Source organism: Protopterus annectens, chromosome 11.part0, assembly GCF_019279795.1.
Source record: "Protopterus annectens isolate FY-2018-M chromosome 11.part0, PAN1.0, whole genome shotgun sequence".
In the NCBI taxonomy this organism is placed as follows: domain Eukaryota; kingdom Metazoa; phylum Chordata; order Ceratodontiformes; family Protopteridae; genus Protopterus; species Protopterus annectens.
In genome coordinates this window covers 454,522,106-454,546,620 of record NC_056745.1, presented here as the reverse complement: position 1 = coordinate 454,546,620, position 24,515 = coordinate 454,522,106, and the positions used below count along the sequence as shown (strand labels likewise).

General features: G+C 42.4%; 1 protein-coding gene across 3 annotated transcripts in view; it reads right to left on the bottom strand.

Annotated features, from left to right (window-relative positions):
* The window catches only part of PPP1R12A (protein phosphatase 1 regulatory subunit 12A), a 2,492,399-nt gene that overhangs the window by 2,239,216 nt on the left and 228,668 nt on the right, over nt 1–24,515 (bottom strand). The gene's annotated exons all lie outside the window — the stretch shown is intronic.

Genomic DNA, 24,515 nt, shown 5'->3' with positions numbered 1-24,515 from the left:
TATGCAAAGGAGAAATCAAAAATAACTAATACAAAAAGAGCAGCACCAAAGATATTTGAAGAAAAATATAGGCAAAGGAATCCAGATATGGAAAACATTACAATACAAAAAAATAAGAAGACTAAGAGGAAACGTAGAGAAAGAGATTAGTAATGGAGAAGTCGAAGAAATAGAAATTGAAGTAATGGAACAGCTGCAAAGAGAAGGATTCAGTGTAGAAAATCAAATGCAGAAAGCACCACAACAGGCTAGAGCAATGGATATCCAAAATTAAGGGGAAACAAGTGGAACAAGAAGCAACATGTCAGGTGCCATATCAAGATATTCTGGAGCCTTCCACAGGAAACCAGTATAAAAATTCACTTGAAGCTAGACAGAAAGGAAAGGAAAGTACAGTTGTGTACCTACCATAAATGTAGATGTTCAAGTGTATTCACTGTTGCAGTCATTACTCTTGGGTTATCCTGCTGGCAGGCTACCCTGTCGGCCAGAATTCCAAAGTCTAGGTCTGGCGTCGGTTGCTGTCGCCTCTTCCCTGACGTCAGTGCGCCAGGGGTATAAAATATGCAGCCGACGTCATTTTCTTCAGTTTTTCTTGCCCCAGATGTCAGGTGCCCCCAAAATGGTAGGCTGAAAAAATATGCCAACAACAATGCATGCACAAAAATAACATTTTCTTCATCTAGAAGCAAATACACCACATAGGTAGTATAGGACAGAGAAGTGTAGATAAGTCCCAGCAAAGATAAGGGGGATGGTGGGTGGGTAACCTGGACTGCAACAGTGCATACACTCGAACATCTACATTTATGGTAGGTACACAACTGTACTATGTTCGTGTTTCACTGTTGCAGTCATTACTCTTGGGTTGAATCCCAAAGCTGAGGATGGGTGGTTGGGCTAAATAGGATTAGGAGAGGCTATGAGGCCCTGCATAACTGCAGTGGCAAACCCTGCTCTGGACTTAGAGTAAAGAGGTAAGTGGTAGTGCTTTGTGAAAATGTGCACTGACCTCCAAGTTGCAGCCTCTGAGATATCTTTGGTTGGTACTCCTCTGAGGAAGGCTGCTGAAGTGGCTGCTGCTCTAGTGGAATGAGGCCTAATGCCCTTAGGCACCGATTTGCATGCTGAAAATAGCAGAAACGGATGAAATGGCCTATCCATTTAGAAATAGTCTGTTTTGAGATGGCCTTTCCTTGTGATCCTGCAGCATATGACACTAAAAGTTGCTCAGTCTTTCTGAAAGCTTTAGTTCTGTTCAAGTAGAAGCGTAACTGTCTATGTATGTCCAAAGAATGCAGAATTTTCTTACCCTTGTTTTGTGGATTTGGATAAAAGGTAGGCAAGTGAATGGTTTTGGTGGAGGGCCACACTGAACACCACCTTAGGCATAAATGTAGGGTTTGTCCTCAGAGAAACACTGTCTGGATGAAAAATGATGAAAGGTCCCACAGCCATGAGTGCTTGTAACTCCGAGACTCGCCTTGCAGAGGTTATTGCTAGGAGCAGAGCTGTTTTCCAGGATACAAATTTTATATCTGCTGTTGAGGCTGGCTCGAAAGGAGGCAGTGTGAGTTTTTCCAAAACATAATTGAGGTCCCAGGCCGGAATTGGTGCTCTCCTTGAAGGCCTAATGTTTTTGGCCCCTCTGAGGTACTGCCTTATTAAAGGATGAAAAAAGATAGGTGGTTCCGTATTGTAATGGGCTGAAATGGCAGAGGCATGAATCTTAATTGACGAGAAGGAAAGGCCTTTGTTCAGCACCTCAATTAGGTATTGTAAAATCTGAGGGATATTTGGTACACACGTGTCAATGCCTTGTTCCTGGTTCCAAGCACAGAATCTCTTCCATTTTTCTGCATAAGATTTTCTGGTACTGGGCCTCCTGGCCTCCAAGATAACATCCGTAACAGCTTTTGAGAGAAGAGTGTTCTGAATGGCTACATTATCCGCCATGCTGCCAGATTTATGGTCCTGAGTTGGCTGTGCAGGATCCGATTGTTTTGTTGGGTCAGCAAGTGAGAAGTTTGAGGCAATATCCATGCTGGACCTTGAGATAAGGATTGGGTACCAGTGCTGGCGTGGCCAGTCTGATGCAATCAGTATCATTTTTGGCTTCTCTTGTCTGACCTTTAGGAGTACCCTGGGAAGGAGAGACAGTGGAGGAAAGGCATATACTGTTAGATTTTTCCAGCTGAAGGATAACGCGTCCACTTTCCATGCTTGCTTGTGATAAATCCTTGTGCAAAATCTCTGCAATTGGCAACTGTGAGGGGAGGCAAACAGATCTATGTCTTGGCATTCCCATTTCCTTATTATCATGCTGAAGACTTGTGGATCCAGTTTCCATTCGTGGGGATCCATGAGGTTTCTGCTTAGTTCGTCTGCCAGAGCATTTGTTTTTCCTGGCAGGAATTGTGCTTGCAGGTGAACTTGAAAGGCCAATGCTGTGTCCCATAAGGTCACTGCTTGTCTGCAGAGGGGGTAGGAGTGTGCACCTCCCTGCTTGTTTATGTACCACATGACCGTAGTGTTGTCTGTCTTTATCAGTAACTGTCCTGGATGAAGCAGGTCCTTGAAAGCTGTCAGGGCATTTTGAACAGCTAGCATCCCTTTTTGATGTGAAAATGCATCTGGTTTGCAGGCCATGTGCCCTGAATACATTTTCCTGCCATATGGGCCCCCCAGGTATAATCTGATGCATCCGTTGTCAGTGTCTGTCTGGCTGTGGGTAAACTGAATGGCAGACCCTTGTTGTGGTGACAGGCTTCTGCCCACCATCGAAACTCCTGTTGCAGGCAAGGAATGAGTGCAATTACTGTCTCCAGGCTGTGGCAATGCTGAGTCCAAACACTTTTCAAATACCACTGTAGTTTCCTCATATGCAGTCTGGCATATGGAGTTAGTAGAATGCAGGATGCCATGAAACCCAAGGCCTGCAGGATTTTCCTTGCAGATAAGTGGGTCTTTGTTCCCAATTTCTTGAAGTAGTCAATTGCCTTTGTTTGTCTGGCGTGAGATAAGCCATCTGGGCAGTTGTATTTAAGCTTGCACCCAGGAATATTATCTCTTGAGAGGGCACTAGTTTTGATTTCTTTTTGTTTACTGTGTACCCTAGGCCAATTAGTAATCTTTTTACAAATGCCAGATGCTGTAGAAGAATGTCTTTGTTCTCTGCTTGAATTAGGCAGTCGTCCAAGTAGGGATATATTTGAATTCCTTTTTGTCTGCAAAACGCAATTACTGGTGCCAGGCATTTTGTGAAGACAGTGGGCACAGTAGATAAGCCAAAGGGCAGTGCACAGAATTGGCAATGCATTGAGCCAGCTATGAATCTGAGGTATCTTCTGCAAGATTGTCTGATTGGGACATGCAGGTATGCTTCTTTTAGGTCCAAAGTTATGAGCCAAGCCTTCTTGCCCAGCATGGGCAGTAGCTGCTGTACAGTCAACATCTTGAATTTTGGAACTTCCAGAAACTTATTTAGTATATAAAGGTCCAGTATTGGTCTCCAGGTTTTGTCCTTTCTGGGTACTACGAAAAGTCTGGAGTAAAATCCTTGCCCCTGCTCTTGTTGTGGTACTTGCTGAATGGCCCTTATGTCCATGAGGGCTGTAATTTGTTTTTGTGCCTCTGCCCATTGACTGTGTGGCAGGTCTGGCATACCTTTTGACCTTGGAAGAGTGTGAAAATGGAACCTGTAGCCTTGGGACACAATGTTCAGGACCCATTTGTCTTGGGTAACCATTTGCCAATTTGATGAAAAAAGTGCTAGGTTTTCCCCCTAAGGGGGCTTTCAAAAGAAAAGTGCTTGGTTCTGGTAGAGGAAAGTCATTGGGACTGTTTCCTGTAAGGCTGTGATTTGTCTTCTCCGCTTTTGGAGGTAGGAGCACCCCACTGTTTAGGCCTGTATGAGCCTTGGGGCTGAGATCTGCCTCTGGGACGTCTGTAGCTGCCTCTTTGTGGTCTGTCTGACACTGGAAAGGACCAAGTTTTAAAAGGCCAGTTCCTGCTAAACCTGGGTGGCTGTACCTGTAAGAAATCCTTGACTGTCTGCATGGATTTTGCTTTATCCTCCATTTATTTCAACACTTCTTCTGCTTTAGTACCAAACAAAGTATCATGCTGTAATGGTGCATCTAATAATTTTGCTTTAACATGATGAGGCAGATTCTGTTCCTTCAACCAAGCATGCCTTCTAATAACAGAACCTGTAACAGCGGCCCTGCAAGAGGCCTCCAGTGAATCATAACCACATTGCAAAGTATGCTTTCCCACTTGTTCAGCTGAATGAAATAAATCCTGCAATTCTTTGTTCTCTGAACATTCAGTATTTGTCAACAATTTTTGTTTAAGCAGTGACATTAAATATTGCTGATATTTAAACATATGAAACTGACAATTTAAAGCCCTTACAGCCAGGGTAGCAGAAGTGTAGACTTTTTTCCCCCATCTGTCTAGAGCCCTAGAATCCCTATCAGAAGGGACAGGGTTTTTTGCAGTGGAAGCTTTAACCCCTTTGGGACCCTAAGATACAGTTTCTGGGTCAGCAGCGGGGTTTTTATATAGGAATTTATGAGAATCCGGGACCCTGTAGTATCTGTCTGGCTTAGCAGGTGCAGGGGGTAGAGAGTCAGGGGACAGGCCGGACTCTGAAAATACATCTACAATGTCTAGAACAGGTGGAATAGCAAGGGGTCTATGCTGAGGAAGTAGCAGAAAGTCTCTGAGCCTTTTCTTAGATTAAGAATAATCTTGGCTCTCCCAGTGGAAATGCTCCCTCATGGTATGCAGGGTTTCCTCAAAAAGAATAATCCTCAGGAGGAGAGGCTGAAGGAATGGATTCAGCAGCATCAGAATCCTCATAAGGAAGCATGGAGTAATCCTGTTCAGAAGAGGTATCAGAGGAAATAGAAACCTGATCAGAAGAATCATACTCTGTCTCTTGCCTAGGCCTCTTATCAGGAGGGGGATGGGAGCCCCTGATCAAAGTAATTAGGTCTTCGGCCATTTTGAGCATCTGTTTTTTAGGCATGGAAGTCTGAGATGGAGAATGCTGTACTTGTTTCTTTGTCTTTAGAGCTGCTTTAGTTTTTGTCTTTGAAGCTGAAGATGGCTTAATATATAGCTGTGTAGGTCTGAAGACACCCTCAGAAGCCGATGCTTGCTCAGTGGCTCTGGACCCATCTGAGGGAATGATTATCCGAGTGTCCAATACCTTAAGTATCCAGAGGCCCAGTCGGCTCCACGTGCGAGTCGGAAGCGGCCTGCGGCTCTGAGGTAGCGGGCGCCAGGGGCTGCGAAAGCGCCTCACTGAGAACCGGCAACTGGCCTAGCAGAGGCCTTGTCGTCGGTTTTGGACCTCGGATGCCTATCCTTATCCTTGTCCTTGCGTTTTTTGTAAACTCCAGTTGTCGGCTGGTCCAACGGCATTATATAATTAAATCTCCGGCCAAAGTAATGAAATGCAAAATCGAACAGACGCTTAACAGTGCGTTGGTTAAATCTAGCACAAAACTGACAGCTAGCAACGTTGTGATCAGGGCCTTGGCAAGGAATACAGTAAGAGTGAAAATCCTTATGAGGTATTTGCTTCCCTCAAGAAATACAATTGTTAACTTTTTCTGACATCGGTCTGGAGCAAGAAAAAAAGTTTCCCCAACGGGGTACTTAGCTTTAATGAAGACTTTGGTTCTGAAATTCGGATTTGAAAATCTCAGGAGTCAGCCGACCAGTACTTGCGAACTGCTTTTGCTTCGGGCACCGCGTGGCAAGAAAGACTGAAAATGGCGTCGGCTGCATCTTTTATACCCCTGGCGCACTGACGTCAGGGAAGAGGTGACAGCAATCGACGTCGGACCTAGACTTTGGAATTCTGGCCGACTGAGGGTAGCCTGCCAGCAGGATAACCCAAGAGTAATGACTGCAACAGTGAAACATGATAAACATCAGGAAACTCTGATGCAGGCAATGTTGAGGAGTGATAGCCCAGTGAGTTTCCATATGACAAAACAACAGATGACACAGGATGAAATTGAAGAGAATGCGCCACAAGAAGATGTTATAGAACTTTCTACAGAATTCCCGCAGGAAAAGGAAAACAAGGGATGTGCCCTCAGTATGGAAGAAAAGAAGTTGAGAAGAGTTGCTTGATTTAATAGACAAAAGACAGATATATCAAGATCAATGAGAGAAATAGACTGCAGAAGGTTAATAAAACCCCAAAAGTCAGAAGCTTGATAAAACAAATGAATGTAGTAATCAGAACTGTCCATAGAGATCCATGCACTATAACAGAAGTAAACAGAATATATTACTATGCTGCTAAATTAATAACTAATAAAATTCTACCACAGGAACATAGAGTAGTGAGGGAAACGAGGGGGGGGGGGGTAAATACCATCATGGAAATATCGAATAGAGAAAACTATAAAGCAGCTAAGATAAGTGTTAGAAGATTACAGAAGAGGGAACAGATCATCAGAAATAATAAGAAAGATGTGATAAAAGCAATGTGCAGTATTAGAACAGACCAGGATCTATTATGCACTATTGGAGATGAACTAAAAATTTCAAAACAGGTGGAAAGACTCAGAAGATACGAAGATAAATATAAGGGAAAAGCACAAAATAAGCAATTTACTGATGACCCAAAAAAGTTTTATAGAGAATTGGAAAAAATAAGGTAAATGGAATTGATAGACTGCTGAAAAAAGAGGAAGTAAATACATTTTGGAGAAGTATCTATAAAAATCCTGTGGAATATAACAAAGATGCTAAATGGATAGAAAAAGTAAAAGAAAGAATAAGAAGTTTAAAGGTACAGGATATGAAATGGGATGAAACAGCCAGAGAGATTGAAACAAAGTTGAGAAAAGCCTCTAATTGGAAAACCCCAGGCCCAGATGCAGTACCTAACTTTTGGCTTAAAGTATTAACTTCTTTACATGAGGATCTAGCTAGGAGTAAGAACTATTTATATGCACACCTGCAACAGACACCGCACTGGTTAACAAAGTACAGTTGTGTACACCTACCATAAATGTAGATGTTCGAGTGTCTTCACTGTTGCAGTCATGACTGTAGGGTTCTCCCCTGCCGGCAGGCAGTCCTCGGTCGGCCAGAATCCCAAAGTCTGGGTCAGGCGTCGGCGGTTCAACCATGCTCCCTGACGTCAGAGCGCCAGGAGTACAAAGCCAATGCCATCTTCTCCAGTTTTTCTTGCCTCAGATGTCAGGAGTACCAAAATGAAAAAAGTCCCATATCCTTTGCAAATACACCTCAGAAGAATGGTGAAAAAAGGAACTACACAAAAGTAAAAATAAGAGGGGACAGGAGGGAGGGAAACCCAGACTGCAACAGTGAAGACACTCGAACATCTACATTTATGGTAGGTGTACACAACTGTACTATGTTCATCGTGTTTCACTGTTGCAGTCATGACTGTAGGGTAGAATCCCAAAGCTGAAAGAAAGGGAGGTGGTCATAAAGAAGAAGGGCGCTAAAAGGCCCTGCAAGACTGCAGAGGCAAAGCCTGCCCTAGACTTAGAGTAGAGAGGTAGATTGTAGTGCTTAGAAAAGTATGCACTGAACTCCAAGTTGCAGCTTCCAAAATGTCTTTGGTAGGAACTCCCTGAGGAAGGCCAGAAGTGGCAGCAGCTCTGGTGGAATGAGTCCGTATACTCCCTGGGATTTGCTTTCCATGGTGAGAATAACAAAATCTGATTCCATGAGCAATCCATTTAGAAATGGTCTGTTTTGAAATGGCTTTACCTTGGGAACTTGAAGCATAAGAAACAAACGATTGTTCTGATTTTCTGATGTCCTTGGTTCTGTCCAGGTAAAAACGTAGTTGTCTGTGTACATCCAAGGAATGTAAGATCCTTTTCCCCTTTATTTTGAGGAGTGGGGAAAAAGGTTGGCAAGTGGATAGTCTGATTTAAAGCCACTTTGGAAACCACCTTAGGCATGAAGGTAGGATTAGTCCTCAAAGATACCCTGCCTTGATGAAAAATAATATAAGGTTCCACAGCCATAAGAGCTTGTAACTCTGAAACTCTCCTGGCAGAGGTTAGGGCTAACAGGATAGCTGTCTTCCAAGATAAAAACTTGATGTCAGAAGAGGCAGCAGGCTCAAAAGGAGGCAAGGTTAATTTTTCCAAAACATAGTTGAGATCCCAAGCAGGAATGGGAGGAGATCTAGGTGGTCTTAAGTTCTTAGCTCCTCTGAGAAACTGTCTCATGAGCTGGTGGGAAAAGATGGGAGGGTCTGTATTATAATGAGCAGAGATAGCAGAGGCATGTATCTTAATGGAAGAGAAAGAGAGACCCTTATGTAAGAGATCTGTTAAGTAAAGTAAAATTAAAGGAATGTTAGGAAGAAGAGGATCAGAATCCTGAGCCTGCATCCAGGAACAAAATCTTTTCCATTTTCCTGCATAAGATTTTCTAGTGCTAGGACGTCTGGCTTCTAAAATGACATCCATAACCTGCTTGGGTAGGAAAGAAGAAATCAACGGCCCTGGATTAACCAGGCCGCCAGGCTGAGAGTTCTGACATGAGAGTGTAGAACCTGACCCTGGTGTTGGGACAGAAGGTTTGGAGACCGAGGTAAAACCCAAGGGGGCTCCAGACATGGGTTTAGAGTTGGATACCAAAACTGTCGAGGCCAATTTGGGGCCAGCAAGATTATCATCTTGGGCTTGTCCTGTTTTATCTTTAATAAGACCCGTGGAAGAAGAGGAAGAGGTGGAAAGGCATATCCTGAGAGGTTCCTCCAACTGAATGATAGGGCATCCACTTTCCAAGCTTCTTTGTGGAAAGTCCTGGTGCAAAATTTCTGTAGTTGATGATTGAGATGGGATGCAAAGTGGTCTATGTGAGGACATCCCCAAACTGCTGTTATCCTGAATATTTTGGTGTCCAGCATCCACTCGTGTGGATCCGAAAGGTTTCTGCTCAGACTGTCTTGCCAGGAAGTTTTGATTCCCTGGTAGAAACTGAGCTTGAAATTCCAGATTGCAAGCTAGAGCTGTGTTCCATAGATCCATGGCTAGTCTGCAAAGGGGGTAGGAATGAGATCCCCCTTGCTTGTTTATGTACCACGTAACTGTGGTGTTGTCTGTCCGTATTAGTAGTTGTCCTGGTTGTAGAAGATTCCTGAAGGCCATTAGAGCTTTCTGAACGGCTAACATTTCCTTTAAATTGATATGCAGGTGCTTCTGATCCTTTGTCCAAAGGCCCTGCAGACAGTTGCCCTGAAAATGGGCTCCCCAAGCATAATCAGAGGCGTCCGTGGTTAAAATCTGAGTGGCAGGAGGCAGACAGAAGGGTTTCCCTTTGTTTAGAGCACATGCCCTGAACCACCAAAGAAATTCCTTTTGAAGGCAAGGAAGGACGGAGATGAGTATGTCTAAACTGTGGCAATGCTGAGACCATACACTTTTTAGGTACCACTGTATTTTCCTCATGTGTAGTCTTGCATATGGTACGAGAAGGATGCAGGAGGCCATGTAACCCAAAGCCTGCAGGAATCTCCTTGCAGATTAGTTGAGTTAAAGTTGCCAAGGTTTTGAAAGTTGAAGCCAGCTGTAATTGTTTTTCGGATGTCAGAAATGCCATCTGGGTAGTGGTGTTTAGAAGAGCACCCAGAAAAGTTATCTGTTGTGATGGTGTCAAATTTGACTTTTTTATGTTTACAGAGAATCCCAGGAACTTGAGGAGGTTCTGTACAAATTCCAGATGCTGGAGTAAGACATCCTTGCTGTCTGCCTGAATTAGACAATTGTCCAGATAAGGGTAAATTTGAATTCCCTTGAGTCTGCAGTAAGCTACTACTGGAGCCAGGCATTTGGTGAAGACCCTGGGCGCAGTAGACAATCAAAAGGGCAACGCAGAGAATTGAAAGGGCCTTGAACCTGAGGTATTTTCTGCGTTCCTGCCTGATGGGAGTGTAAATATGCCTCCTTTAAATCCAAAGTTACCATCCATGCATCTTTGGACAGCATTGGAAGTAGCTGCTGTAGAGTAAGCATCTTGAATTTTGGAATCTCTAGAAAGGTGTTCAAGACCGACCAATCCAGAATTGGTCTCCATGAGTTTTGCTTCCTGGGGACTAGAAAGAGCCTTGAGTAAAAACCTTGCCCCATCTCTGAAAGTGGAACCAGTTCTATGGCTTTCATAGCCAAAAGAGCTTCCACCTGGTTTAAGGCCTCCGTCCATTGATGTTTTGGAATGTCTGGCCATCCGCTTGGACTTGGCAGGGAATGAAAATGGAATTTGTAACCTCTTAAAACCACATCCAAAACCCACTTGTCTTGGGTTATAGGAGTCCAATTTTGATAAAAAAAAGAGAGTTTTCCTCCGAGAGGGGCTTCCAGGCAAGAAATTCCTGTAGCCCAACAGAGGGAGTCATTGAGTTTGTTTCCTATGAGGTTGTGACCTGTCCTCTCCTCCCCTAGGGGTGGAAGCAGTCCACTGTCTTGGTCGATAAGAAGCTTGTGTCTGAGGCCTACCTATGGAGCGTCTATATCTACCCCTCTGAGGCCTGTCTGAAGTGGGAAAGGACCAATTTTTTGAAGGCCAATTCCTGCTAAATCTAGGTGGCTGTACTTGTAAGAAATCTTTAACTGTTTGCATGGATTTCGCCTTATCCTCCATCTTTTTAATCACCTCTTCAGCTTTTGATCCAAACAAAACATTATGCTGAACAGGAGCATCCAATAATTTAGCCTTTACTTGTTCAGGCAAATTTTGTTCCTTTAGCCATGCATGCCTTCTAATGACTGTGCCAGAGGCAGCAGCCCTACAGGAAGCCTCCAAGGCATCAAATCCACAGTGTAAACCATGCTTCCCAACTTGTTCAGTGGCATGCAATAAGTCATGTAATTCCTTATCATCTGCAGAGGCAGAAATGGAAGTAATCTTTTGTTTTAAAACAGACAAGAGAAATTGCTGGTATTTCAGCATATGAAACTGACAGTTTAAAGCCCTAATGGACAAAGTAGCAGAAGTGTACACTTTTTTGCCCCATCTTTCTAAGGATCTAGAATCCTTTTCAGTGGGAATGGGATTTTTGTCAGAAGCGGCCTTAACTCCCTTAGGACCCTGAGAAATGGTTTCAGGGTCAGCAGAAGGGTTCTTGTATAAAAACTGGTGGGAATCAGGAACCCTGTAATATCTATCAGGCTTAACAGGAGCTGGAGCAGGAGGAAAAGAGTCAGGGGTTAAGTTAGCCTCCGAAAAGGCATCATCCACAATATCCAAAACAGGAGGAATAGCCAGAGGTCTATGTTGGGGAAGAAGAAGAAAATCCCTCAGTCTTTTCTTAGATTCCGAATACTCCTGTCCTTCCCAGTGGAAATGTTCCCTCATTTCATGCAAAGTTTCCCCAAAAGAGAAATCCTCAGGGGGAGAAGCTGAAGAATTGGATTCCTCAGCATCAGAATCCTCATAAGGAGGGAAATAATATTCCTGGTCAGAAGAAGAAACTGAAGAAACAGAAGCCTGATCTGAGGAAACATAATAAACATCCTGCCTTGGCCTTTTATCTGGAGGGGGATGTGAACCCCTAATCATAGTAAGTAAATCGTCCGCCATCTTGAGTAACTGTTTGTGACCTGGGAGCCGGTTCAGAAGAGGCCTGTGTTGCAGTCTTTGATTTAGAAAGAGTCTTTGCCTTTGTCTTTGGCTTTGCCTTTATTAGAAGCTGAGTAGGCCTGAAAACCCCTTCGGAAGCCGGTACCTGCACAGCGGCTCTGGACCCATCCGAAGGAGCATTGTCCGAAGGTCCTGCAATAGAAATATTTAAAGGCCTGGTTGGCTCCTCATGAGAGTCCGTTTCGGCCGTCGGTTCTGAAATGGACGACGACAGGGACTGCAAAAGCGCCTCACTGACGACGGCCGAACCTGAAGCTGGCTCCGCTTGTGTGCTATCATCAGATTTGGACCTCGGAGGCCTGTCTTTATCCTTGCGACGTTTGTGAACTCCGGTAGTCGGAACTGTATCTGACGACATTTTGTAGTTAAAGCGCCTACCGAAGTAATGAAAAGCAAAATCGTACCTTCGCTTAATTGTACGTTGATTGAATCTAGCACAAAACCGACAACTAGCTATGTCGTGTTCAGGGCCTAAGCAAGGAATACAGTAAGAATGAAAATCCTTATGAGGTATTTGCTTCCCACATGAAATACAACTATTAACTTTTTCTGACATCAGAGTGGAGCAAGAAAAAAGTTTCCCCAACGGAGTACTTAGCTTTGAGTGGAGAAGAAAATCTTCGGACTGAAGTTTATCAGAAAAAATCGTCAGGAGTCAGCCGACCGGCACTTGTGAACTGCTATCACCGCACGGCAACAAAGACTGGAGAAGATGGCGTCGGCTGTCGGCTTTGTACTCCTGGCGCTCTGACATCAGGGAGCATGGTTGAACAGCCGACGCCGGACCCAGACTTTGGGATTCTGGCCGACCGAGGACTGCCTGCCGGCAGGGGAGAACCCTACAGTCATGACTGCAACAGTGAAACACGATGAACATCAGGAAAAACAATGCTCTTAAGAGTGAACCTGCAAGCTATCCTAAAAATTATAGTCCAATAACTTGTCTTCGGAAGACACAAACTATACACGGGGATTGACGCTGACAGAGTTTCTAGTCATTTAGAAGAAAACACAATTATGGCAGTAGAACAAAAGGGCAATGAAATAAAGTCATATGGAACAAAGGATCATTTTGTTAAAGTTATAGTGGAGAACTGTAAGAAAGGGAAGAATCTAAGTATGGCATGGACTGACTATAAAAAAGCATTTGACAGTATTACACATTCATGGATAAAAGAGTGCTTAAAAATGTATAAGGTACATCCTACACTGATTGATTACATTACAGTAACCATGAAACAGTGGCAGACTACTTTGCAATTAAGCCATGATAAAGGACAGATCATTATCTCAGGGATAAAAATACAAAGGGGGATATTCCAGGGTGAATCCCTGTCACCGTTACTATTTTGCCTTGCCATTAATCCATTAAGCTGTTTACTTAACAGCTTAGGTCATGGCTATAATTTGGTTTCTAGAAAACAAAAAGATAATGACTTATCTTCTTTGTCGATGATTTAAAATTGTACAGCTCACCAGATGAGGAATTGAAAGCACAGCTGCATGTTGTCAAAACTTTTTCAGATGATATTGGAATGTCATTTGATCTTGACAAATGTGCAAAAGCAACCCTTAAAAAAGGAAAATTGCAGCAGCAGAAAAAACATCAGTTTGGGACAATAATGTGATATAAAAGAACTTGAGCAAGAGGGGATGTATAAATATTTGGGAATTGATGAAGGATCAGCAATAAAACATGAACAAATGCGAATAAAGCTTAGTAAGGACTTTAGAAGACTTAAATTAATCCTGAAAACATCATTGACACCTAGGAATAAGATCCAAGCTATAAATCAGTTTGCTCTTCCTGTCTGTCCTAACTTATAGTTTTGGAGTGATTGACTGGCCCCAAAAAGTGCTGGATAGATTGGTTATTAAAACAAGGACGCTTCATGCTCACCAAATGATTTATAAAAATCAGAGTATACCAAGATTATATATTCCCCGTTCTGAAGGAGGGATGGGCCTCCTTGAAATTGATTACATGTATAGATCTGCCATCGTGGGACTCCACACGTCTACTGATCTCACAAATTCCAAATGTGGTGAAAGTTTTGAAATATGAGGAGAATAAATCTAAGATGACATCTCTGCTTAATTTAGCAGAAGCATATAGACATCAAGCAGGAATGGAAATCAAACCAGAAGTGGATAAAAAACCAAGCAGCAACTGAATGTGCTAAAAAACAAAAGAATATAAGGTGAAGGACCAAATGAGAAAGCACGAAATGTGGAAAAAAAATATAGTTGCAAGTATAGAAAACTTCTGGAACAGCCTCATGTTGATCAAGAACGAATGCAGGAATGGTTAAGGAGAGGAGAATTTACATCAAGAAATGAAAGGTTAACATTGGCAGCCCAAGATAGTGGGCTACGTACACGCTGGTTTACTAAGTCCATTGAACATGTGGGAGAAACAGACATATGTAGGTTTTGTAGAACCGAATTGGAAACAGTCACACACCTTATTGCTGGTTGTGACTCTCTAATGGCAGAGGGACTGTAAACTGAAAGGCATAATAATGTGGCGAGACTGTTACACTGGAGATTTTGCAAACATTATGGTATCGAAGTGGCCTCAAACAGATGCCCTACGAAGACGGTCTCAAAAAACTCCAGCTTTACTCCGTCGCATATCGCCTACTCAGAGGTGATCTCTGCCTTACATACAAAGGCATGTCAAACCCAGAGCTGTTGGATATGCTCCACTTAAAGAAATCCCAATCCCTCAGAGCTACACGCTCTAGGGACCTAAACCTTGTCACCACAATAAACACATGCCGGAGGGATAGATTTCTGTCCCCAAGACTTCCCATACTCTGGAATAAACTACCTATCTATATCAAACAAAGCTCCTCATTAGCACTCTTCCAAGAAAAATCTTGATGATTGGATGGGAAATGGGAAATTCACCCCGGGGATCACTTCTGTGGCTCTGCTCGACAGTGGCATAGGAAAATAATTTTCTTGGGTGGCAAAAGCCAGGGTATGTTTTTGGCTAGGCTTGTAGAGGCTCTAGGGCCGATAGCCTAGTACCTACCTATGAAAAGCACTGGAAACATGAGCCACAGAGAATCATAGAAAATGATGAAGTTTACTTCACATGGGATCACCCAATACCAACAGTCCAAAAGATAGACTCTAGAAAACCGGATATTGGGGTCCAAGAAAAGAAGACAAAAGTAGCACTGATCATTGAAAGCGCACACCTAGTGACTACAGTGTCTTGCGTACAGAGAGATACAAAGTCATAAAATACCTCGATCTGCAGGCAGAAACAAGAGCCATGTGGAATAAAGATACCCAGTTAGTTCCAATAGTAGTAGGAGCAACTGGTCTTGTAAAAAAGAATTTACAATCGTATTTAGATATGTTACCAATTCATGTAACACTATACAAATTGCAGGAGTCGTCATTACTGGGCACACTGCGGGTGCTGCGAATAGCACTTTTGGCGAACATCAAAGACTGAAACAATATTAATTTCACGAACATTAATCGTACTTTGACTTGGGAACGGGGTCCATTCCCGTCATGGTATTAGAACAAAAGACTTGGAGAAATTAAAAAGAAAGAAGCTGTGGGCAGATGTGATCTGTTCTTTGAGTGACTCAGTCTGGAAATCACAGATAAATTTTACCAGGCACTAAAGGATAAGTCACTGGCAATACAACACATACACGAGGTAATATACTACCCGCAAAGATAACAGGTTGTATATGAAAATATGCTTTTGAAATTTGTCCATTACACGACTTCCTGTCAAAAACTGAGGCGCTGATGTTTTCTTTTTTTGTATTTTAAGGACGGATATACAGACTCTTACCTGGGGTGTAAGAAAGTATGGTCAACTTTTTTTTTTTTTTTTTTTGGTAAAGGACATCAGGAACTATTTGTGTTATCTTAAGCTACTCTACTGATGTCTTTCAGGATGTAAGCCAAGGCAGGTGCCTCCCAAGAAGGCAGGTGAGTGAACACCCACAAATTTGCAGATGCCACTGCAAGTGAAACAAAGCACAGACTAATCAACTAGTCTGAATCCCTAATGAGGGTCTCAAAAATATTGGACCCAATTTTCATCTATACAGCACTATGTTCAACACTCATACCACAATCACTGGTCAAATCTGACCACTGGGTATTAACACTTAACCAATAAATATTATTTATTTACCCCCCCTCCCCTCCAACTTTACAGACTTTGCCAAATAAATCTTTTCCAGCTAACTGATGGCCTGATGAAATTCAAATACCCTCCCCACCTAACATACTGACATATTTACAAATAAGTTATACTTGTGTACATCCCCAAGACTGCACAAAAGATTTGGCTCTCGCGAGACACAAATCCAGTACCAAATTTAAGAATTCATCCATTTTGTGGAACCCCAGGTATAAATAATCTATATGAGAGGAAGAAACTCGTACCCCTCAATATTAAAAACTTAATACCTCATCAACTAGAGGTTTGAGCTTTTGTATTTTGTGGAGCTTTTCCTCCCCGTCCACTGCTGAAAAGGGGTTCTATGTTCAGGTTGGATATCCTTTTTACCAAATGCAAAATAAAATAATATAAATTCTAAAACATTAAGAACTTGCAAACAAATAAAGTTTTTCAAAAGCATGCACAAATTGAGAACTGCTACTCAGAGCATAACTACAAAGCCTTCTTCAGCTACATCAAAAACCTTGAAGGCTCAGACTGCTATACTCATCCCCTGAAGACATAGCCAACATACTAGCAGACAAACTCAGTGCAAACTTTTCTTGACTCCCTCTCACCCCCTGAACTTTCCACAGCATATTAGCAAGCCCATGCCACCTACACAATCTATTCCAGTCTAACCCAGAGTGCTCTCTCCAAGGCTAAAACTATGGGCATGGGTAATGTGCCAGGCTGTCTTTACAGTACCAAACATAAATCTACTCAATTGCTGCCTCTCCAATGGATCCATGACAGAGGTAGGAAGAACTGCTGTAGTCACCTTACTCTATAAAGGGGACCCAACGACTGATCTGGGTAACTAGAGATCCATATGCCTCACTAGCCTTATCTGCAAGGCAATGGAGTACATGGCTACGTAACCTAACATAGTTACGTAATCCTGGACCCAAACCAGTCTGGGTTTTTTTAAAGGGAGATCCTGCCTCCTAAACATGGTGGACCTTTTTGAATGATCACCAAGGCATGAGCGACACAATCAAATCAGTCCACAGTATATACCTGGACTGGGCCAAGGGCCTTTGATACCATTCCATATTCTGGCATTATGGATAAGCTAATATAAAGTAAACCCCATGAATTAATTACCTGTTAGAAAGAAAACTGTCTCCCTAACAGAACCCAACCTATTAATGTCCGAGGAACACTATCATCAAAAAGAGTAGATAGTTACCATACACTGTAACCCATCCCCAAGGATCAGTCCTTGGACCACACCTATTTGGTACCCACTGTAGTACTTGGAACAGAAAAGCAACAGTAGAATGCAACCACGTTGAGAAAAACTTTTAATACAAAAAGCAGCAGCAAAGCTTTCGGGTCTACACCCTTCCTCAATGCTAAATACAAAATCAAAAATACATGAGTTAGAGTTTAAATAGGAGCCAAGAAAAGTCATGTGATCTCAGCCAGCCTATAAAATGACATGTAAAATCACAAAACAGGTTATTTTAAAAAATACAGAATTTAAAAGTAACAAAGAAGCACATATAAAAAAATATATATATAAATAAAACACAAAAATATTAAGGGACACACAGAAAATGTTTACAATCAAAATTTACTCTGCTGTAGCCTCAGTAGAATGGGCTTTAAGGTAACAGCGGTATTAAGGCCAGGTGGATGATCAGCAGCTAGCCTCAAAATCCATTCATATTCCTTGACTTCTAAGAAATTATTAATATCACCACCTCTCAGAGACATATGGACCATGTCTACAACCCTAAATTTAAACCTATGAATGCTACCACAAGATAAAATGTGCTTATAAAGTGCATTCTTATCATTATTCCTCCTGATCTCAGACTTATGTTCAATAATACGGCCTTTTAGTCTTCTCCTGGTCTTTCCTACATAGAATGAGTACACTGGAGGCAAGTAGCCAAATAAACCACATTAGTGCTAATACAGTTAGCAAACAGCTTAAAGTTGTAGACACGTCCAGTAACAGGGTGGGTGAAAATATCACTGCCTTTACCTAGAATATCATCACAGCAAGTGCAGTCCATACAACAAAATGTACCCACCCTTGTACTAAGTTGTGGGATGCGTTTACGGCTAAAATCTTTGTAGCACAATCTACTTTTCAAATTTCTCAAGTTCCTATAAGAGGAGAAGGGTTTGGAATCTAACACATTCCTAACATCAGACGACGCCATCAAAATTTCCCAATTCTTTTCAATAATGTGCTTAACTGCCTGGGTATCAATATTAAACGTTGTCACAAATCTAATTCTATGTGAACCCCCCACGTCAGTCTCCCTACACATATATGTATCAGATTCGCTTAGCATACTGAAAGTTGGTTTAAGTGACATAGCCCTATCTCTTGCAATTTTACCCATTGTATCACAGAAAAGAACACAGCATCCATGGGACCTGACAAAATCCCAGGCTGCATTCTACACGAACTACAGAATGAACTGGCACCCTAAGTACCATGTTCAATCATAGCCTCACCTCAGGCTTTGTACCCACTGAATGACGCACCGCGACAGTTATCCCACTCCACAAAGGGGGAGCCATGACGGACCCTGGGAACTACCGCCCCATTAGTCTGACGAGCCTGGTCTGCAAGGCCATGGAACGTATCATCGTGGAACTCAAACAAAGACATTGGTAATCTCCAAACTCTGGACCCTACCCAGTTTGGATTTGTAAAAGGCAGATCATGTCTCCTAAACCTGATTGACTTCTTTGAAGCAGTCACCAAAGCCATAGATGAAGGTAAAATGGTTCACACAGCTTATCTAGATCTCGACAAGGCTTTCGACACCATCCCCCACTCTGGAATTATAGATAAGCTCACTAAACTAGGTATAAATCCCTATGTCACAAGATGGGTTGCCAACTGGCTCACAGACAGGACCCACACTGTGAAAGTAGCGGATTCCAAATCCGACATCAGACCAGTGACAAGTGGAGTACAAAAGGGTTCAGTCTTGGGTCCTCTCCTGTTTGGTATCTACTTCTCTGAAGTGCAGGCCAACACAGAAGGTATTTGGCTAACAAAGTTTGCAGATGACTGCAAACTAGGAGCCATAATCGAAACTCCTAACGATGTGGACAAACTACAAAAGGACCTCACTGAGACAGATACCTGGTGTCAAACCCATGGCCTGAAGCTCAATGCCAAAAAGTGTATCGTCATCCCCTTTGGTAAAAACTCTGAACCCATGAACTACCACATAGCTGGTAGTCTATTTAATGCCGAAAATGTGATGAGACCTTGGGACACAGGCGGACTGTAGTCTCTCCTTTGATAATCACATCGCCACAGTGGTCAGAAAATCCTTCTACGTGGCTCATCTCATCACAAAAGGATTCTCATCCAGAAAAAAAAGAGATCATTGTTCCCCTCTACTCATCACTCATTAGACACATTATAGAGTAAAATGCCCCTTTTGGTATGTACCTCACAAGACATCTACAACAACTGGAAAGACCACAGAAATACCTCACAAAGAGGATTACTGGCCTCAAAAAGATGCCCTATGCAGACAGTCTCAAAAAACTACAGCTTTACTCCATCGCATATCGCCTACTCAGGGGCGATCTCTGCCTGACATACAAAGCTAGGTCAAACCCAGAGCTGCTGGACATGCTCCACTTAAAGAAATCCCAATCCCTCCGAGCTACACGCTCTAGGGACCTAAACCTTGTCACCACAATAAACAGAACTTGCTGGAGGGATAGATTCCTGTCCCAGAAACTGAACTGCTCTCGCATGGCATGTAAGGTTTCCCCAAAGGAGAATTCTTCTGGTGGGGAAGCAGCTGGAATGGATTCTTCAGCATCAGAATCTTCAAAATTGGAGAAAGGAGCCTCTGGCTGGTCAGTTATGTCTGATTCGTCAGCAGAATCATCAGAGGACACTGGCTCAGGGGGCTCTGCCCTAGGTCTCTTCTCTGGGGGCTGAGAGGCCCTGTCTGGGTGAGATTGAGATCCTCTAATTAATGAAATTAAATCTTCTGCCAAAGTAAGCATTTGAGAACTAGAAGAGGGCCTGGTTGTGGGGGTTTAACAGGCACTGTCTTAGTAGTCTTGGCTGCTTTAGCCCTGGCGAAGGCCTTAATGGACATGGCTGCTGGAGGCCTAGCAGCACCACGTGCTGGGGTAGAGACATCCAAGGGAATGGTGTCTGATAAGTCAGTGGCAACCACCGTAGTGGATAAAATTTCTGAGGCCGATTCAAGAGTGGTAGCAGGGGCCTCAGTTGTAGAGATAGGTTCAGCTGTACTTTGATCAGTTTTAAACAGAGACACAGGCGTTTGCTTAACCATGGTTTCGCCGAAACCGGGACCGCGAAAGGAAACAGCGGACCCATGATGTCGGTCTTTATCTTTGCGTTTTGGCAGATTGGGTAGTCGGAGGATCCGACGGCATAAAAATCAGAACCGAAAAACTGTTCTGCAAAACAGGCTGCTACGTCGTGGACTGGGCCTAAATAAGGCAGACAATAAGAGTGGAAATCTTTATGAGGTATTTGTTTCCCACAGGTTAAACAATTATTAACTTTTTCTGCCATCGGCTGAGGCAAGAAAGAGTCCCCAACTGGGTACTTAGCTTTACAAGTCTTTAGTATTGAAGTAATCTCTGGATCCGACCGACCGGCACTTGCGAACAGCTTCTGCTTCGGCAAGAAAGACTGAGGAAAATGGCGTCGGCTGATGCTTCGACCAACAGAGATGACGTCGGGTGAAGTGCGACATCAGCCGGACCCGGACTTTGGAATCCGGCCGACTGAAGGGCTCCCTGACGACAGGACAACCCAGTTGTTATGACTGCAGATGCATCCATGAAGGACATCAGACTATGTCAAACAGAGCTCCTCATTAGCACTCAAGAAAAATCTTGATGATTGGATGGGAAATTCACCCCGGGGATCACTTCTGCGGCTCTGCTCGACAGGGGCACAGGAAAATAATTTTCTTGGGTGGCGAAAGCCAGGGTACATTTTTTGGCTAGGCTTGTATGGGCCCTAGGGCCCATAGCCTAGTACCTACCTATGACCTATGTAAAATGTTGAATCATAACCACTATGTAGAAAGTTCATCTTCATATCCTCCATCTGTTTTAAAAAAACACCATCATCTGTATTAAGCCGACTGGCTCTACTAAACTGCGCAGTGACTATCCCTTTAAATATGTGCGGAGCATGCATGCTGTTCCTATGAAGGTATCTACCAGCACATACTTCTTTCTTATGTATACTTGTATAAATTAAACCCTCCTTTAGTTCTATACATAAATCCAAAAAGGTAATACTGGTTTCAGAGTATATCATTTTAAACTCAAGAAATATAGTTGTACCATTCAAATAATCTAAATAGGTGTACAAATCACCAACAGACCCTTTCCAGATAAAGAAGCAAGCAACAAAACGCTGATAGAAGCAAACATTGTTGTTTAACAGATTGGCATCACTACACACATATTTGGTTTCCCACTGATGGAGAACCAGATTGGCATAGGTATTGGCCACAGATGTGCCCACTGCAACACCAGTGAGTTGTAGAAAAAACTTATCATCAAACAAAAAGACATTCGTAGTGAGAACCAAATCTAATAAAGAGCAAATATCCTCAGTCTGGCAGGCATAGTAGCCATGCTAGTCAAAAACTCTCTGATGGGCTCAATTCCAAGGTAGTTAGGGATCACTGTGAACAAGGATGAAATATCAAGGGTAACAAATAAATATTAACCCTGAGATAACTCAGTGACATTTAGACTAACAGTAGAAGTGTCCTTCTCTAAAGATTTAAAGGCTATAAACTCATCATAGCTTAAGTTGTAAAATTTCTTTCTTTTAACATTAGAATATAAACTTCTAAGCTCAACCTCACATAAATCATGGAAAGCCGTAAGAACAGGCACACTAATAGGAATAAAAGTACTTTTCTTCTTACAGTGAATGGACTGGCTTGAAACAGTGTCTTTAAATAGCACTTTTAAATTAACACTTCTAACAAACTGCTTTAAGTCTGTAAGAGACGCAACAATGTCTTCAGCAGCTGTGGGAATGAAACTAAGTCCTTTCTGTAACAGGGACAAGTGTGGAGATTCAAGACGAAAAGTAGATAGATTAACAATACCATGAGTTACCGCCGAGTCAGTTTTTCTTACCCCCATAGGGCTCTCGTTCTTCCGCTCGATTCCACTGAGGTTTGGTCTCTGCAAGGATTGGCCCCTCGACACACTCCGTTCTTTCACTTTTTCAGGTCGATCCAGCTGAAAACGTTTCTGGGTAACGTTTAAAATCAGCTGTTGACTCCTACCATTCATATTTTCAGCACCATGCTCCTTCTCCATTGATTCAACTGCAACGTGCATATTGACATGCGTACTGGTACCAGCCTCTGGTGTGGAGGTCACCGAAGCGTCAGAATGTAGGGGAGTATCCTTAGATAAGTGAGTTGACATAGCAGAAGATACCAGGGATATGGAGTCAGAAACATTCACAGATGAGACTCCAGTATCAAAGAAGTCATTTTTCGATATACGCTGCCCAGAATGCTTATTGACAGCAAAAAAATCTTGTTTAGGCCAAGAAAAGATATGGCCCCTCTGGAAATCAAGTATATCACGTTTAAGCTTATGTTTTTTTGTAGCTTCGAGCCTATCATCTAGTGTGTGCAGTCTATCAAGCATCTGTTGGTACACATTAGTCAAATTGGTAAAAAAGGGCATAGTAAGCAACTTGTTCTCTAAATCGATAATTTCTTCCTTCGAATCAATCTCAGTTTGAAGGAAATGATCATTCATCAAAGACATATAGTCAAGGCTTAACTTCAAGTTAAACTGTTGCCAACGCTTAAGTAAATCTGGATAAACATTGCCATACGACAGCATTTTTAAGATCCTTAAACCTCGTGGAACAATGCCCATGTCAAGATAAGCTAAAAAACTAAAATGTTGCCATTGTAATAGTTTATTGGATCTAACTTTCTTCTCTAGTAGCTCTAAGTTCTTATTAAAGTCAGCAGCAGTTTCAGATAGTGAAATGGAAAGGTTGTCAGTGATTTCCATCTCTCCAGGAACCAGATTAAGAAGTGGATTAACCTCTCTAGTTAAGAGCTTTCACAGAAATGGTAGTTTCCGTAAGGATAAGTAGTACTGGCTGGATGGCTCTCAATCCACAAATCCCAACGAATACAGCAGGAGACACGGCAGCAAGATCCAAAACAAGCACCCACTGTAGTACTGGAAACAAAAAAGCAAACGTAGAATACAACCACGTTGAGAAAAACCTTTAATACAAAAAGCAGCAGCAAAGCTTTCGGGTCTACACCCTTCCTCAATGCTAAATACAAAATCAAAAACACATGAGTTAGAGTTTAAATAGGAGCCAAGAAAAGTCATGTGATCGTATTCTGTGTGTGTCCCTTAACAATATTTTTGTGGGCTTTATTTATAATTTTTTATATGTGCTTCTATGTTACTTTTAATTTCTGTATTTTTTAAAATAACCGGTTTGTGATTTTATATGTTGTTGTCATTTGATCGGCTAGCTGCGACCACACCTATTTGGTACAAACTTCTCTTTTATCGAGGCCAATACCAAAGGGTTGTAGCTGATGAAATCTGCTGACTGTAAACTTGGACTTGTCATATATTCCCTAAAATGGCTTCATATTCTCCAGGGAGGCCTAACAAGTTTGAACCATGGACTCAAACTAAATGCCAAGAAATGCAGCACTGTGTCCTTTGGCAAACCTGTGCACCCATTCTCCCATCACATAGGTGACACCCACTTAAAAACAAACTCTGTCATTAGGGACTTAGGACATTTTTATAGAAACAAACTACCCTCTGAACACTGTGTCCACTAGCATTAACAAATCCTTATATAGCCGGACGACTCTCACTAGAGGTATATCTTCTAAATCCAAAGAAATCTTACTGTGTCCCTTCCTTATCAGGCCAAAAATAGAGCAAACTGTCTCCTTTTATATGTACTTCTCTAGGCATGTGACCCACCTCGATAGACTGCAGCATTTCCTTACTAAGTCAATTAAGGGCATGTCCTCCCCGAGTTACCACAACTCCCTTAAAGCACTCATTTTCCTTTCTGTATTTATGTCTGAGGGGGAATGTTTGTCTAGCATAGAGAGTCTCAAATGATCCAGTTCTCTGTGATCTGCTAAACATCCACTAAAGAGATTTTAATATCCAGAGAAAGAAACATGACCTGCTGGCAAGAGATATTGAGTCCCTCTTTTATGTAACAAGCTCACACTGGCTGTAAGGTACAGCAGCCCCCTCACCCATTTTTAAGCATAGCCTGGACAACTGGATGGGCAAATGCAAATACATCTCTGGACTACACCTCATGCCCTTAAATTGAAAGTTGTCAAAACTAGCTATCATTAAATTTATTCCAATAGTAACTGCTATTAATTCATGCTTTGGAAAAAAGACTAACTGGGATCTTGTGGTAAGGTTACAAATGGTCCATCAGATCAGCCTATTAACCTACGAATCTAACCAAACCATGGCACATTCATAAGTTGGGTACTTATAAAAGTTTATTCTGAAGTTATAAATCTTATTATGGCATTAAAAGGCTGGGTACTGTGAAAAATTTCATAAACCAGTTTGTTTGCAGATGTTATAACACATTCAGCTAACCAGT